Here is a 17996-nt window from a genome sequence, read left to right on the forward strand (position 1 = left end):
GTGCTGCCTGGCTATTGATACACTCAACCACGGTCATGTTATCAGACCAGAATACCACAGAGTGATCTCTGAACCCCTCGGGCCAAGTTCTCAGGGCCACCAGAATGGGAAAAAGTTCCAGAAAAGCAATGTTACTTGTCAGTCCATCATCATGCCACCACGACGGCCATTTTTGTGCTGACCACTGAGTGCCGAATATGGCACCAAAACCAATGCTCCCTGCCGAATCTGTCCACAGCCCCAGCTCCTCAGAGGACACCGCCGGTTTGTTCCAGACAATTCGACCGTTGAAATCCGCCAGAAATGCCAACCAAATGCGCATGTCCTGGCAAACCTCTGCCGAGAGCCTCGTGCGGTGATGACCTTCCTTCAGGCCGACCATGGCTTGAGCGATCGAGCGGGAAAAGGGGCGGGCCATCGGTATTACTCTCAGGGCAAAATTCAACTGTCCCACCAATTGTTGTAATTGATGTAGCTTAACCTTAGACTCACTTATACACGTTTGCAAGCATGCCCTGAATCTTAACACTTTGTCTCGTGGTAAACGAAAACAACCTTCTTCAGAGTCGAGCTCGATCCCCAGAAACTCGAGGCAAGTCGAGGGACCCATAGTCTTACCTGGTGCCAATGGCACGCCAAACTGATTCATCAAGACACCAAATTCAGTCAAAGCCTGTCCACATTCCGGATCCCCGGCTGCCCCCAGAAACAAAAAGTCATCGAGATAATGCATTACATGTTGAAACCCCGTCTTCTTAGTGAAGACCCATTCCAGGAAGCAACTGAACTTTTCAAAATAGGCACAAGATATAGAGCACCCCATTGGCATACACCGATCCATGTAATAGTGACCCTGAAACATGAAACCAAGGAGAGCTGGTCGTCTGGATGTACCGGGAGCAACCGGAACGCTGACTCAATATCACATTTTGCCATCAGCGCCCCGGGCCCCAGGCGATTCAATATGGCTACGGCCCCATCGAAGGATGCGTACCACACCGAACATACTTCCGGGTCTATCGCATCGTTCACTGAAAGACCACGTGGGGCTGATAAATTATGTATCAGCCGAAACTCACCCGGGTCCTTCTTGGGGACCACCCCTAAGGGGGAACAAACAAAATTAGCAACTGGTGGCACATTAAATGGACCGGCGACTCGACCTCGAGTAACCTCTTTCCGGATCTTTTCCTGTACTACGGTCGTATGTTGCAAGACCGATATTTGGTTTTTACATTTCGCGATACCCTGAAACTCCCCCACTGGGATGCGGAAACCATATGAAAACCCGTTCCGCAACACCCCAGCGGAAGCGTGATCCGGGTATTCGCTGAGCCAGGGAATCATTGCCATGGTATCAACCGGAGTAGGTAAAGGCGCCCCTCGGGCTATATCTGACCTGTTTGGCGCCCCCTCTACCCCCGTTATCGCCCGTTTTGGCTCTGCACATGAACTCAGGATGGGATGGTTGCCCACACCCACCACATTCGTGCCTAAATTTGCAGGACCCCTGGGGCCTCGTACATTTACCTCTGTTAAAGTTCCAACAAATCCCCCTTTTACCTGTGTTGCCGATCGGCCTCGAGTGATTGTCGTTACTCGTACCTGCTCGAAAGGGCGTCCCCGCATATTGGCGGGAGGGTTCACCCGCGCTACTCCCCACCAATGGCAATTTCAACATCCCAGTATCTTCCATTTTGGACCAAGACACAGAATCATAACAATCCCAAGTTAAGTTTTTATCATTCAAAATTGGCTCTTCGTTCCGTCTCGAGCTCACGTGCAGCGAGGAGGTGCAGCTTCAGAGCACAGGAACAAGAGGATGCTTTCTTGGCTTGTTGCTCCTTTTATCCGTCTTCAGGGCGGGCGTAAACCCGCCCCTGCCTGCCCCAAAGGGCGTGGCCGGCCGCGTCAGTGTCTAGGCCAACCCACTCCAGGGCGGGAAAAAGGCGCGCCCCGGCTACGCCGCTTCGGGCATACCAGCCGAGGCTCGCCTCCCGCCCAAGATGGCTTCCCGGGGGGATCGTGGTACTCCACCATACGTTCGGGGGGACCGAATGGTCGCCCCTTTCCAGGAGTCCTGTATCATTCCGCAGTTAACTGGTGCAATGGGTAAATAGCATTTTTGGGATCCAGGTTAGGTAGTTGTTTTTTTAACTCTGAATGGACTAGCACCATATTACCCAGATATATTTGGCATGAGTAGGTAAGCAATGTCATCTGACTACTGACATCTGTGTTCAAGGGGAAGTGGAAGGTAATGCAGACAAGAGTTTACTTTACAAAAAAGCATGAAATGGGAAATATTCATTGTCAAACCTGAAGGTAAGAGAGGTGGAAGCAAGTTTAGAAGGAGGACATAAAGCAAAGTCTATGTTAAATTGATTGTGTTGTAGATCAGTTGGAAATAATTTGATGAATAGAGAAAAAGTACTACAGCTGATTCCAAGACCTATTTTGTTAGAAGCAAGGAACCTCTCAACTGTGCCGAAACTCGGGATTGAACCAGGGACCTTTAGATGTTCAGTCTAACGTTCTCCCAACTGAGCTATTTCGGCCTGCTTATAGCTGTGGTCTTCATACTTTAATTTAAACCATTTAACAAAATAGATGCAGGACCTGGATTTTTAACCTCATATGGTAGAGATATGTTTTAAGGGGTCCTGTATCATTCCGCAATTAACTGGTGCAATGGGTAAATAGCATTTTTTGGATCCAGGTTAGGTAGTTGTTTTTTTAACTCTGAATGGACTAGCACTATATTACCCAGATATATTTGGCATGAGTAGGTAAGCAATGTCATCTGACTACTGACATCTGTGTTCAAGGGGAAGTGGAAGGTAATGCAGGCAAGAGTTTACTTTACAAAAAAGCATGAAATGGGAAATATTCATTGTCAAACCTGAAGGTAAGAGAGGTGGAAGCAAGTTTAGAAGGAGGACATAAAGCAAAGTCTATGTTAAATTGATTGTGTTGTAGATCAGTTGGAAAAAATTTGATGAATAGAGAAAAAGAACTACAGCTGATCCCAAGACCTATTTTGTTAGAAGCAAGGAACCTCTCAACTGTGCCGAAACCCGGGATTGAACCAGGGACCTTTAGATCTTCAGTCTAACACTCTCCCAACTGAGCTATTTCGGCCTTCTGATAGCTGGGGTCTTCATACTTTAATTTGAACCATTTAACAAAATAGATGCAGGACCTGGATTTTTAACCTCATATGGTAGAGATATGTTTTAAGGAGTCCTGTATCATTCCCCAGTTAACTGGTGCAATGGGTAAATAGCATTTTTGGGATCCAGGTTAGGTAGTTGTTTTTTTAACTCTGAATGGACTAGCACTATATTACCCAGATATATTTGGCATGAGTAGGTAAGCAATGTCATCTGACTACTGACATCTGTGTTCAAGGGAAAGTGGAATGTGATGCAGACAAGAGTTTACTTTACAAAAAAGGACGAAATGGAAAACATTCATAGTCAAACCTGAAGGCAAGATAGGTGGAAGAAAGTTTAAAAGGAGGACAGAAAGCAAAGTCTATGTTGAATTGATCATTTTGTAGATCAGTTGATAAAAATGTTGATAGAGAAAAAAGTACTACAGCTGATCCCAAGACCTATTTTGTTAGAAGCAAGGAACCTCTCAACTGTGCCGAAACCCGGGATTGAACCAGGGACCTTTAGATCTTCAGTCTAACGCTCTCCCAACTTAGCTATTTCGGCCTGCTTATAGCTGTGGTCTTCACACTTTAATTTAAACCATTTAACAAAATAGATGCAGGACCTGGATTTTTAACCTCATATGGTGAGATATGTTTTAAGGAGTCCTGTATCATTCTGCAATTAACTGGTGCAATGGGTAAATAGCATTTTTGGGATCCAGGTTAGGTAGTTGTTTTTTTAACTCTGAATGGACTAGCACTATATTACCCAGATATATTTGGCATGAGTAGGTAAGCAATGTCATCTGACTACTGACATCTGTGTTCAAGGGGAAGTGGAAGGTAATGCAGACAAGAGTTTACTTTACAAAAAAGCATGAAATGGGAAATATTCATTGTCAAACCTGAAGGTAAGAGAGGTGGAAGCAAGTTTAGAAGGAGGATATAAAGCAAAGTCTATGTTAAATTGATTGTGTTGTAGATCAGTTGGAAAAAATTTGATGAATAGAGAAAAAGTACTACAGCTGATTCCAAAACCTATTTTGTTAGAAGCAAGGAACCTATCAACTGTGCAGAAACCCGGGATTGAACCAGGGACCTTTAGATCTTCAGTCTAACGCTCTCCCAACTGAACTATTTCGGCCTTCTGATAGCTGGGGTCTTCATACTTTAATTTGAACCATTTAAAAAAATAGATGCAGGACCTGGATTTTTAACCTCATATGGTAGAGATATGTTTGGAGGAGTCCTGTATCATTCCCCAGTTAACTGGTGCAATCGGTAAATAGCATTTTTGGGATCCAGGTTAGGTAGTTGTTTTTTTAACTCTGAATGGACTAGCACTATATTACCTAGATATATTTGGCATGAGTAGGTAAGCAATGTCATCTGACTACTGACATCTGTGTTCAAGGGGAAGTGGAATGTGATGCAGACAAGAGTTTACTTTACAAAAAAGGACGAAATGGGAAACATTCATTGTCAAACCTGAAGGCAAGATAGGTGGAAGAAAGTTTAAAAGGAGGACAGAAAGCAAAGTCTATGTTGAATTGATCATTTTGTAGATCAGTTGATAAAAATGTTAATAGAGAAGAAAGTACTACAGCTGATTCCAAGACCTATTTTTTTAGAAGCAAGGAACCTCTCAACTGTGCCGAAACCCAGGATTGAACCAGGGACCTTTAGATCTTCAGTCTAACACTCTCCCAACTGAGATATTGCGGCCTGCTTACAGCTGTGGTCTTCATACTTTAATTTAAACCATTTAACAAAATAGATGCAGGACCTGGATTTTTAACCTCATATGGTAGAGATATGTTGTAAGGAGTCCTGTATCATTCCGCAATTAACTGGTGCAATGGGCAAATAGCATTTTTGGGATCCAGGTTAGGTAGTTGTTTTTTTAACTCTGAATGGACTAGCACTATATTACCCAGATATATTTGGCATGAGTAGGTAAGCAATGTCATCTGACTACTGACATCTGTGTTCAAGGGGAAGTGGAAGGTAATGCAGACAAGAGTTTACTTTACAAAAAAGCATGAAATGGGAAATATTCATTGTCAAACCTGAAGGTAAGAGAGGTGGAAGCAAGTTTAGAAGGAGGACATAAAGCAAAGTCTATGTTAAATTGATTGTGTTGTAGATCAGTTGGAAAAAATTTGATGAATAGAGAAAAAGTACTACAGCTGATTCCAAGACCTATTTTGTTAGAAGCAAGGAACCTCTCGACTGTGCCGAAACCCGGGATTGAACCAGGGACCTTTAGATCTTCAGTCTAACGCTCTCCCAACTGAGCTATTTCGGCCTGCTTATAGCTGTGGTCTTCACACTTTAATTTAAACCATTTAACAAAATAGATGTAGGACCTGGATTTTTAACCTCATATGGTAGAGATATGTTTTAAGGAGTCCTGTATCATTCCGCAATTAACTGGTGCAATGGGCAAATAGCATTTTTGGGATCCAGGTTAGGTAGTTGTTTTTTCAACTCTGAATGGACTAGCATACACCCAGATATATTTGGCATGAGTAGGTAAGCAATGTCATCTGACTACTGACATCTGTGTTCAAGGGGAAGTGGAATGTGATGCAGACAAGAGTTTAAGAGTTTACTTTACAAAAAAGGACGAAATGGGAAACATTCATAGTCAAACCTGAAGGCAAGATAGGTGGAAGAAAGTTTAAAAGGAGGACAGAAAGCAAAGTCTATGTTGAATTGATCATTTTGTGGATCAGTTGATAAAAATGTTGATAGAGAAAAATGTACTACAGCTGATTCCAAGACTTATTTTGTGAGAAGCAAGGAACCTCTCAACAGTGCTGAAACCCGGGATTAAACCAGGGACCTTTAGATCTTCAGTCTAACGGTCTCCCAACTGAGCTATTTCTGCCTCCTGCTAGCTGTAGTCTACATACTTTGATTTGAACCATTTAACAAAATAGATGCATGACCTGGATATTTGACCTTATAGGTTAGAGATATGTTTTAAGGAGTCCTGTATCATTCAGCAGTTAACTGGTGCAATGGGTAAATACTATTTTTGGGATCCAGGTTAGGTCATTTTATTTTTACCTCCGTATGGACTAGCACTATATTACCCAGACGTATTTTGCCTGAGTAGGTAAGCAATGTCATCTGACCACTGACATCTGTGTTCAAGGGGAAGTGGAAGGTAATGCAGACCAGAGTTTACTTTACAAAAAAGCATGACATGGGAAACATTCATAGTCAAACCTGAAGGCAAGAGAGTTGGAAGCAAGTCTAGAAGGAGGACAGAAAGCAAAGTCTATGTTAAATTGATTGTGTTGTAGATCAGTTAGAAAAAAATTGATGAATACAGAAAAAGGACAACAGCTGATTCTAAGACCTATTTTGTTAGAAGCAAAGAACCTCTCAACAGTGCCGAAACCCGGGATTGAACCAGGGACCTTTAGATCTTCAGTCTAACACTCTCCCAACTGAGCTATTTCGGCCTGCTGATATCTGTTGTCTTCATACTTTAATTTGAACCATTTAACAAAATAGATGCATGACCTGGATTTTTAACCTCATATGGAAGTGATATGTTTTAAGGAGTCCTGTATCATTCCCCAGTTAACTGGTGCAATGGGTAAATAGCATTTTTGGGATCCAGGTTAGGTAGTTGTTTTTTTAACTCTGAATGGACTAGCACTATATTACCCAGATATATTTGGCATGAGTAGGTAAGCAATGTCATCTGACTACTGACATCTGTGTTCAAGGGGAAGTGGAATGTGATGCAGACAAGAGTTTACTTTACAAAAAAGGACGAAATGGGAAACATTCATAGTCAAACCTGAAGGCAAGATAGGTGGAAGAAAGTTTAAAAGGAGGACAGAAAGCAAAGTCTATGTTGAATTGATCATTTTGTAGATCAGTTCGATAAAAATGTTGATAGAGAAAAAAGTACTACAGCTGATTCCAAGACCTATTTTGTTAGAAGCAAGGAACCTCTCAACTGTGCCGAAACCCGGGATTGAAACAGGGACCTTTAGATCTTCAGTCTAACGCTCTCCCAACTGAGCTATTTCGGCCTGCTTATAGCTGTGGTCTTCATACTTTAATTTAAACCATTTAACAAAATAGATGCAGGACCTGGATTTTTAACCTCATATGGTAGAGATATGTTTTAAGGGGTCCTGTATCATTCCGCAATTAACTGGTGCAATGGGTAAATAGCATTTTTTGGATCCAGGTTAGGTAGTTGTTTTTTTAACTCTGAATGGACTAGCACTATATTACCCAGATATATTTGGCATGAGTAGGTAAGCAATGTCATCTGACTACTGACATCTGTGTTCAAGGGGAAGTGGAAGGTAATGCAGACAAGAGTTTACTTTACAAAAAAGCATGAAATGGGAAATATTCATTGTCAAACCTGAAGGTAAGAGAGGTGGCAGCAAGTTTAGAAGGAGGACATAAAGCAAAGTCTATGTTAAATTGATTGTGTTGTAGATCAGTTGGAAAAAATTTGATGAATAGAGAAAAAGAACTACAGCTGATCCCAAGACCTATTTTGTTAGAAGCAAGGAACCTCTCAACTGTGCCGAAACCCGGGATTGAACCAGGGACCTTTAGATCTTCAGTCTAACACTCTCCCAACTGAGCTGTTTCGGCCTTCTAGCTGGGGTCTTCATACTTTAATTTGAACCATTTAACAAAATAGATGCAGGACCTGGATTTTTAACCTCATATGGTAGAGATATGTTTTAAGGAGTCCTGTATCATTCCCCAGTTAACTGGTGCAATGGGTAAATAGCATTTTTGGGATCCAGGTTAGGTAGTTGTTTTTTTAACTCTGAATGGACTAGCACTATATTACCCAGATATATTTGGCATGAGTAGGTAAGCAATGTCATCTGACTACTGACATCTGTGTTCAAGGGGAAGTGGAATGTGATGCAGACAAGAGTTTACTTTACAAAAAAGGACGAAATGGAAAACATTCATTGTCAAACCTGAAGGCAAGATAGGTGGAAGAAAGTTTAAAAGGAGGACAGAAAGCAAAGTCTATGTTGAATTGATCATTTTGTAGATCAGTTGATAAAATCGTTGATAGACAAAAAAGTACTACAGCTGATTCCAAGACCTATTTTGTTAGAAGCAAGGAACCTCTCAACTGTGCCGAAACCCGGGATTGAACCAGGGACCTTTAGATCTTCAGTCTAATGCTCTCCCAACTTAGCTTTTTCGGCCTGCTTATAGCTGTGGTCTTCATACTTTAATTTAAACCATTTAACAAAATAGATGCAGGACCTGGATTTTTAACCTCATATGGTAGAGATATGTTTTAAGGAGTCCTGTATCATTCCACAATTAACTGGTGCAATGGGTAAATAGCATTTTTGGGATCCAGATATATTTGGCATGAGTAGGTAAGCAATGTCATCTGACTACTGACATCTGTATTCAAGGGGAGGTGGAAGGTAATGCAGACAAGAGTTTACTTTACAAAAAAGCATGAAATGGGAAATATTCATTGTCAAACCTGAAGGTAAGAGAGGTGGAAGCAAGTTTAGAAGGAGGACATAAAGCAAAGTCTATGTTAAATTGATTGTGTTGTAGATCAGTTGGAAAAAAATTGATGAATAGAGAAAAAGTACTACAGCTGATTCCAAGACCTATTTTGTTAGAAGCGAGGAACCTCTCAACTGTGCCGAAACTCGGGATTGAACCAGGGACCTTTAGATCTTCAGTCTAACGTTCTCCCAACTGAGCTATTTCGGCCTGCTTATAGCTGTGGTCTTCATACTTTAATTTAAACCATTTAACAAAATAGATGCAGGACCTGGATTTTTAACCTCATATGGTAGAGATATGTTTTAAGGGGTCCTGTATCATTCCGCAATTAACTGGTGCAATGGGTAAATAGCATTTTTTGGATCCAGGTTAGGTAGTTGTTTTTTTAACTCTGAATGGACTAGCACTATATTACCCAGATATATTTGGCATGAGTAGGTAAGCAATGTCATCTGACTACTGACATCTGTGTTCAAGGGGAAGTGGAAGGTAATGCAGACAAGAGTTTACTTTACAAAAAAGCATGAAATGGGAAATATTCATTGTCAAACCTGAAGGTAAGAGAGGTGGCAGCAAGTTTAGAAGGAGGACATAAAGCAAAGTCTATGTTAAATTGATTGTGTTGTAGATCAGTTGGAAAAAATTTGATGAATAGAGAAAAAGAACTACAGCTGATCCCAAGACCTATTTTGTTAGAAGCAAGGAACCTCTCAACTGTGCCGAAACCCGGGATTGAACCAGGGACCTTTAGATCTTCAGTCTAACACTCTCCCAACTGAGCTGTTTCGGCCTTCTGATAGCTGGGGTCTTCATACTTTAATTTGAACCATTTAACAAAATAGATGCAGGACCTGGATTTTTAACCTCATATGGTAGAGATATGTTTTAAGGAGTCCTGTATCATTCCCCAGTTAACTGGTGCAATGGGTAAATAGCATTTTTGGGATCCAGGTTAGGTAGTTGTTTTTTTAACTCTGAATGGACTAGCACTATATTACCCAGATATATTTGGCATGAGTAGGTAAGCAATGTCATCTGACTACTGACATCTGTGTTCAAGGGGAAGTGGAATGTGATGCAGACAAGAGTTTACTTTACAAAAAAGGACGAAATGGAAAACATTCATTGTCAAACCTGAAGGCAAGATAGGTGGAAGAAAGTTTAAAAGGAGGACAGAAAGCAAAGTCTATGTTGAATTGATCATTTTGTAGATCAGTTGATAAAAATGTTGATAGAGAAAAAAGTACTACAGCTGATTCCAAGACCTATTTTGTTAGAAGCAAGGAACCTCTCAACTGTGCCGAAACCCGGGATTGAACCAGGGACCTTTAGATCTTCAGTCTAACGCTCTCCCAACTTAGCTATTTCGGCCTGCTTATAGCTGTGGTCTTCACACTTTAATTTAAACCATTTAACAAAATAGATGTAGGACCTGGATTTTTAACCTCATATGGTAGAGATATGTTTTAAGGAGTCCTGTATCATTCCGCAATTAACTGGTGCAATGGGCAAATAGCATTTTTGGGATCCAGGTTAGGTAGTTGTTTTTTTAACTCTGAATGGACTAGCACTATATTACCCAGATATATTTGGCATGAGTAGGTAAGCAATGTCATCTAACTACTGATATCTGTGTCCAAGGGGAAGTGGAAGGTAATGCAGACAAGAGTTTACTTTACAAAAAAGCATGAAATGGGAAATATTCATTGTCAAACCTGAAGGTAAGAGAGGTGGAAGCAAGTTTAGAAGGAGGACATAAAGCAAAGTCTATGTTAAATTGATTGTGTTGTAGATCAGTTGGAAAGAATTTGATGAATAGAGAAAAAGAACTACAGCTGATCCCAAGACCTATCTTGTTAGAAGCAAGGAACCTCTCACATGTGCCGAAACCCGGGATTGAACCAGGGACCTTTAGATCTTCAGTCTAACGCTCGCCCAACTGAGCTATTTCGGCCTTCTGATAGCTGGGGTCTTCATACTTTAATTTGAACCATTTAACAAAATAGATGCAGGACCTGGATTTTTAACCTCATATGGTAGAGATATGTTTTAAGGAGTCCTGTATCATTCCCCAGTTAACTGGTGCAATGGGTAAATAGCATTTTTGGGATCCAGGTTAGGTAGTCGTTTTTTTAACTCTGAATGGACTAGCACTATATTACCTAGATATATTTGGCATGAGTAGGTAAGCAATGTCATCTGACTACTGACATCTGTGTTCAAGGGGAAGTGGAATCTGATGCAGACAAGAGTTTACTTTACAAAAAAGGACGAAATGGGAAACATTCATTGTCAAACCTGAAGGCAAGATAGGTGGAAGCAAGTTTAAAAGGAGGACAGAAAGCAAAGTCTATGTTGAATTGATCATTTTGTAGATCAGTTGACAAAAATGTTGATAGAGAAAAAAGTACTACAGCTGATTCCAAGACCTACTTTGGTAGAAGCAAGGAACCTCTCAACTGTGCCGAAACCCAGGATTGAACCAGGGACCTTTTGATCTTCAGTCTAACGTTCTCCCAACTGAGCTATTGCGGCCTGCATATAGCTGTGGTCTTCATACTTTAATTTAAACCATTTAACAAAATAGATGCTGGACCTGGATTTTTAACCTCATATGGTAGAGATATGTTTTAAGGAGTCCTGTATCATTCCGCAATTAACTGGTGCAATGGGCAAATAGCAGTTTTGGGATCCAGGTTAGGTAGTTGTTTTTTTAACTCTGAATGGACTAGCACTATATTACCCAGATATATTTGGCATGAGTAGGTAAGCAATGTCATCTGACTACTGACATCTGTATTCAAGGGGAGGTGGAAGGTAATGCAGACAAGAGTTTACTTTACAAAAAAGCATGAAATGGGAAATATTCATTGTCAAACCTGAAGGTAAGAGAGGTGGAAGCAAGTTTAGAAGGAGGACATAAAGCAAAGTCTATGTTAAATTGATTGTGTTGTAGATCAGTTAGAAAAAATTTGATGAATAGAGAAAAAGTACTACAGCTGATTCCAAGACCTATTTTGTTAGAAGCAAGGAACCTCTCAACTGTGCCGAAACCCGGGATTGAACCAGGGACCTTCAGATCTTCAGTCTAACGCTCTCCCAACTGAGCTATTTCGGCCTGCTTATAGCTGTGGTCTCCATACTTTAATTTAAACCATTTAACAAAATAGATGCAGGACCTGGATTTTTAACCTCACATGGTAGAGATATGTTTTAAGGAGTCCTGTATCATTCCGCAATTAACTGGTGCAATGGGTAAATAGCATTTTTTGGATCCAGGTTAGGTAGTTGTTTTTTTTAACTCTGAATGGACTAGCACTATATTACCCAGATATATTTGGCATGAGTAGGTAAGCAATGTCATCTGACTACTGACATCTGTGTTCAAGGGGAAGTGGAAGGTAATGCAGACAAGAGTTTACTTTACAAAAAAGCATGAAATGGGAAATATTCATTGTCAAACCTGAAGGTAAGAGAGGTGGAAGCAAGTTTAGAAGGAGGACATAAAGCAAAGTCTATGTTAAATTGATTGTGTTGTAGATCAGTTAGAAAAAATTTGATGAATAGGGAAAAAGAACTACAGCTGATCCCAAGACCTATTTTGTTAGAAGCAAGGAACCTCTCAACTGTGCCGAAACCCGGGATTGAACCAGGGACCTTTAGATCTTCAGTCTAACGCTCGCCCAACTGAGCTATTTCGGCCTGCTTATAGCTGTGGTCTTCATACTTTAATTTAAACCATTTAACAAAATAGAAGCAGGACCTGGATTTTTAACCTCATATGGTAGAGATATGTTTTAAGGAGTCCTGTATCATTCCCCGGTTAACTGGTGCAATGGGTAAATAGCATTTTTGGGATCCAGGTTAGGTAGTTGTTTTTTTAACTCTGAATGGACTAGCACTATATTACCCAGATATATTTGGCATGAGTAGGTAAGCAATGTCATCTGACTACTGACATCTTTGTTCAAGGGGAAGTGGAATGTGATGCAGACAAGAGTTTACTTTACAAAAAAGGACGAAATGGAAAACATTCATAGTCAAACCTGAAGGCAAGATAGGTGGAAGAAAGTTTAAAAGGAGGACAGAAAGCAAAGTCTATGTTGAATTGATCATTTTGTGGATCAGTTGATAAAAATGTTGATAGAGAAAAAAGTACTACAGCTGATTCCAAGACCTATTTTGTTAGAAGCAAGGAACCTCTCAACTGTGCCGAAACCCGGGATTGAACTAGGGACCTTTAGATCTTCAGTCTAACGCTCTCCCAACTTAGCTATTTCGGCCTGCTTATAGCTATGGTCTTCATACTTTAATTTAAACCATTTAACAAAATAGATGCAGGACCTGGATTTTTAACCTCATATGGTGAGATATGTTTTAAGGAGTCCTGTATCATTCCGCAAATAACTGGTGCAATGGGTAAATAGCATTTTTGGGATCCAGGTTAGGTAGTTGTTTTTTTAACTCTGAACGGACTAGCACTATATTACCCAGATATATTTGGCATGAGTAGGTAAGCAATGTCATCTGACTACTGACATCTGTGTTCAAGGGGAAGTGGAAGGTAATGCAGACAAGAGTTTACTTTACAAAAAAGCATGAAATGGGAAATATTCATTGTCAAACCTGAAGGTAAGAGAGGTGGAAGCAAGTTTAGAAGGAGGATATAAAGCAAAGTCTATGTTAAATTGATTGTGTTGTAGATCAGTTGGAAAAAATTTGATGAATAGAGAAAAAGTACTGCAGCTGATTCCAAGACCTATTTTGTTAGAAGCAAGGAACCTCTCAACTGTGCCGAAACCCGGGATTGAACCAGGGACCTTTAGATCTTCAGTCTAACGCTCTCCCAACTGAGCTATTTTGGCCTTCTGATAGCTGGGGTCTTCATACTTTAATTTGAACCATTTAACAAAATAGATGCAGGACCTGGATTTTTAAGCTCATATGGTAGAGATATGTTTTAAGGAGTCCTGTATCATTCCCCAGTTAACTGGTGCAATGGGTAAATAGCATTTTTGGGATCCAGGTTAGGTAGTTGTTTTTTTAACTCTGAAGGGACTAGCACTATATTACCTAGATATATTTGGCATGAGTAGGTAAGCAATGTCATCTGACTACTGACATCTGTGTTCAAGGGGAAGTGGAATGTGATGCAGACAAGAGTTTACTTTACAAAAAAGGACGAAATGGGAAACATTCATTGTCAAACCTGAAGGCAAGATAGGTGGAAGAAAGTTTAAAAGGAGGACAGAAAGCAAAGTCTATGTTGAATTGATCATTTTGTAGATCAGTTGATAAAAATGTTGATAGAGAAAAAAGTACTACAGCTGATTCCAAGACCTATTTTGTTAGAAGCAAGGAACCTCTCAACTGTGCCGAAACCCGGGATTGAACCAGGGACCTTAAGATCTTCAGTCTAACGCTCTCCCAACTGAGCTATTGCGGCCTGCTTATAGCTGTGGTCTTCATACTTTAATTTAAACCATTTAACAAAATAGATGCAGGACCTGGATTTTTAACCTCATATGGTAGAGATATGTTTTAAGGAGTCCTGTATCATTCCGCAATTAACTGGTGCAATGGGCAAATAGCAGTTTTGGGATCCAGGTTAGGTAGTTGTTTTTTTAACTCTGAATGGACTAGCACTATATTACCCAGATATATTTGGCATGAGTAGGTAAGCAATGTCATCTGACTACTGACATCTGTATTCAAGGGGAGGTGGAAGGTAATGCAGACAAGAGTTTACTTTACAAAAAAGCATGAAATGGGAAATATTCATTGTCAAACCTGAAGGTAAGAGAGGTCGAAGCAAGTTTAGAAGGAGGACATAAAGCAAAGTCTATAGTACATTGATTGTGTTGTTGATCAGTTGGAAAAAATTTGATGAATAGAGAAAAAGTACTACAGCTGATTCCAAGACCTATTTTGTTAGAAGCAAGGAACCTCTCAACTGTGCCGAAACCCGGGATTGAACCAGGGACCTTTAGATCTTCAGTCTAACGCTCTCCCAACTGAGCTATTTCGGCCTGCTTATAGCTGTGGTCTTCATACTTTAATTTAAACCATTTAACAAAATAGATGCAGGACCTGGATTTTTAACCTCATATGGTAGAGATATGTTTTAAGGAGTCCTGTATCATTCCCCAGTTAACTGGTGCAATGGGTAAATAGCATTTTTGGGATCCAGGTTAGGTAGTTGTTTTTTTAACTCTGAATGGACTAGCACTATATTACCCAGATATATTTGGCATGAGTAGGTAAGCAATGTCATCTGACTACTGACATCTGTGTTCAAGGGGAAGTGGAATGTGATGCAGACAAGAGTTTACTTTACAAAAAAGGACGAAATGGAAAACATTCATAGTCAAACCTGAAGGCAAGATAGGTGGAAGAAAGTTTAAAAGGAGGACAGAAAGCAAAGTCTATGTTGAATTGATCATTTTGTAGATCAGTTGATAAAAATGTTGATAGAGAAAAAAGTACTACAGATGATTCCAAGACCTATTTTGTTAGAAGCTAGGAACCTCTCAACTGTGCCGAAACCCGGGATTGAACCAGGGACCTTTAGATCTTCAGTCTAACGCTCTCCCAACTGAGCTATTTCGGCCTTCTGATAGCTGGGGTCTTCATACTTTAATTTGAACCATTTAACAAAATAGATGCAGGACCTGGATTTTTAACCTCATATGCTAGAGATATGTTTTAAGGAGTCCTGTATCATTCCCCAGTTAACTGGTGCAATGGGTAAATAGCATTTTTGGGATCCAGGTTAGGTAGTTGTTTTTTTAACTCTGAATGGACTAGCACTATATTACCCAGATATATTTGGCATGAGTAGGTAAGCAATGTCATCTGACTACTGACATCTGTGTTCAAGGGGAAGTGGAATGTGATGCAGACAAGAGTTTACTTTACAAAAAAGGACGAAATGGAAAACATTCATAGTCAAAAATGAAGGCAAGATAGGTGGAAGAAAGTTTAAAAGGAGGACAGAAAGCAAAGTCTATGTTGAATTGATCATTTTGTAGATCAGTTGATAAAAATGTTGATAGAGAAAAAAGTACTACAGATGATTCCAAGACCTATTTTGTTAGAAGCAAGGAACCTCTCAACTGTGCCGAAACCCAGGATTGAACCAGGGACCTTTAGATCTTCAGTCTAACGCTCTCCCAAATTAGCTATTTCGGCCTGCTTATAGCTGTGGTCTTTATACTTTAATTTAAACCATTTAACAAAATAGATGCAGGACCTGGATTTTTAACCTCATATGGTGAGATATGTTTTAAGGAGTCCTGTACCATTCTGCAATTAACTGGTGCAATGGGTAAATAGCATTTTTGGGATCCAGGTTAGGTAGTTGTTTTTTTAACTCTGAATGGACTAGCACTATATTACCCAGATATATATGGCATGAGTAGGTAAGCAATGTCATCTGACTACTGACATCTGTGTTCAAGGGGAAGTGGAAGGTAATGCAGACAAGAGTTTACTTTACAAAAAAGCATGAAATGGGAAATATTCATTGTCAAACCTGAAGGTAAGAGAGGTGGAAGCAAGTTTAGAAGGAGGATATAAAGCAAAGTCTATGTTAAATTGATTGTGTTGTAGATCAGTTGGAAAAAATTTGATGAATAGAGAAAAAGTACTGCAGCTGATTCCAAGACCTATTTCGTTAGAAGCAAGGAACCTCTCAACTGTGCCGAAACCCGGGATTGAACCGGGGACCTTTAGATCTTCAGTCTAACGCTCTCCCAACTGAGCTATTTTGGCCTTCTGATAGCTGGGGTCTTCATACTTTAATTTGAACCATTTAACAAAATAGATGCAGGACCTGGATTTTTAACCTCATATGGTAGAGATATGTTTTAAGGAGTCCTGTATCATTCCCCAGTTAACTGGTGCAATGGGTAAATAGCATTTTTGGGATCCAGGTTAGGTAGTTGTTTTTTTAACTCTGAAGGGACTAGCACTATATTACCTAGATATATTTGGCATTAGTAGGTAAGCAATGTCATCTGACTACTGACATCTGTGTTCAAGGGGAAGTGGAATGTGATGCAGACAAGAGTTTACTTTACAAAAAAGGACGAAATGGGAAACATTCATTGTCAAACCTGAAGGCAAGATAGGTGGAAGAAAGTTTAAAAGGAGGACAGAAAGCAAAGTCTATGTTGAATTGATCATTTTGTAGATCAGTTGATAAAAATGTTGATAGAGAAAAAAGTACTACAGCTGATTCCAAGACCTATTTTGTTAGAAGCAAGGAACCTCTCAACTGTGCCGAAACCCAGGATTGAACCCGGGACCTTAAGATCTTCAGTCTAACGCTCTCCCAACTGAGCTATTGCGGCCTGCTTATAGCTGTGGTCTTCATACTTTAATTTAAACCATTTAACAAAATAGATGCAGGACCTGGATTTTTAACCTCATATGGTAGAGATATGTTTTAAGGAGTCCTGTATCATTCCGCAATTAACTGGTGCAATGGGCAAATAGCAGTTTTGGGATCCAGGTTAGGTAGTTGTTTTTTTAACTCTGAATGGACTAGCACTATATTACCCAGATATATTTGGCATGAGTAGGTAAGCAATGTCATCTGACTACTGACATCTGTATTCAAGGGGAGGTGGAAGGTAATGCAGACAAGAGTTTACTTTACAAAAAAGCATGAAATGGGAAATATTCATTGTCAAACCTGAAGGTAAGAGAGGTGGAAGCAAGTTTAGAAGGAGGACATAAAGCAAAGTCTATGTTAAATTGATTGTGTTGTTGATCAGTTGGAAAAAATTTGATGAATAGAGAAAAAGTACTACAGCTGATTCCAAGACCTATTTTGTTAGAAGCAAGGAACCTCTCAACTGTGCCGAAACCCGGGATTGAACCAGGGACCTTTAGATCTTCAGTCTAACGCTCTCCCAACTGAGCTATTTCGGCCTGCTTATAGCTGTGGTCTTCATACTTTAATTTAAACCATTTAACAAAATAGATGCAGGACCTGGATTTTTAACCTCATATGGTAGAGATATGTTTTAAGGAGTCCTGTATCATTCCCCAGTTAACTGGTGCAATGGGTAAATAGCATTTTTGGGATCCAGGTTAGGTAGTTGTTTTTTTAACTCTGAATGGACTAGCACTATATTACCCAGATATATTTGGCATGAGTAGGTAAGCAATGTCATCTGACTACTGACATCTGTGTTCAAGGGGAAGTGGAATGTGATGCAGACAAGAGTTTACTTTACAAAAAAGGACGAAATGGAAAACATTCATAGTCAAACCTGAAGGCAAG

At 40.1% G+C, this 17996-nt stretch overlaps 6 non-coding genes across 6 annotated transcripts; all 6 read right to left on the reverse strand.

The window, feature by feature from the left end:
* Window positions 1-3068: 3068 nt before the first annotated feature.
* Window positions 3069-3141, reverse strand: TRNAF-GAA (transfer RNA phenylalanine (anticodon GAA)). Its single transcript has one exon. It is a non-coding gene; the product is annotated as a tRNA-Phe (tRNA).
* A 2254-nt stretch (window positions 3142-5395) lies between these two features.
* On the reverse strand, window positions 5396-5468 carry TRNAF-GAA (transfer RNA phenylalanine (anticodon GAA)). The gene has a single exon. It is a non-coding gene; the product is annotated as a tRNA-Phe (tRNA).
* Window positions 5469-6563: 1095 nt separating this feature from the next.
* On the reverse strand, window positions 6564-6636 carry TRNAF-GAA (transfer RNA phenylalanine (anticodon GAA)). Its single transcript has one exon. It is a non-coding gene; the product is annotated as a tRNA-Phe (tRNA).
* Window positions 6637-14660: 8024 nt separating this feature from the next.
* On the reverse strand, window positions 14661-14733 carry TRNAF-GAA (transfer RNA phenylalanine (anticodon GAA)). The gene has a single exon. It is a non-coding gene; the product is annotated as a tRNA-Phe (tRNA).
* A 508-nt stretch (window positions 14734-15241) lies between these two features.
* TRNAF-GAA (transfer RNA phenylalanine (anticodon GAA)) lies at window positions 15242-15314 on the reverse strand. Its single transcript has one exon. It is a non-coding gene; the product is annotated as a tRNA-Phe (tRNA).
* A 2254-nt stretch (window positions 15315-17568) lies between these two features.
* Window positions 17569-17641, reverse strand: TRNAF-GAA (transfer RNA phenylalanine (anticodon GAA)). The gene has a single exon. It is a non-coding gene; the product is annotated as a tRNA-Phe (tRNA).
* Between the last annotated feature and the right edge of the window lie 355 nt (window positions 17642-17996).

The sequence above is a fragment of the Lissotriton vulgaris genome, chromosome 8 (assembly GCF_964263255.1).
Source record: "Lissotriton vulgaris chromosome 8, aLisVul1.2, whole genome shotgun sequence".
Lineage (NCBI taxonomy): Eukaryota > Metazoa > Chordata > Amphibia > Caudata > Salamandridae > Lissotriton > Lissotriton vulgaris.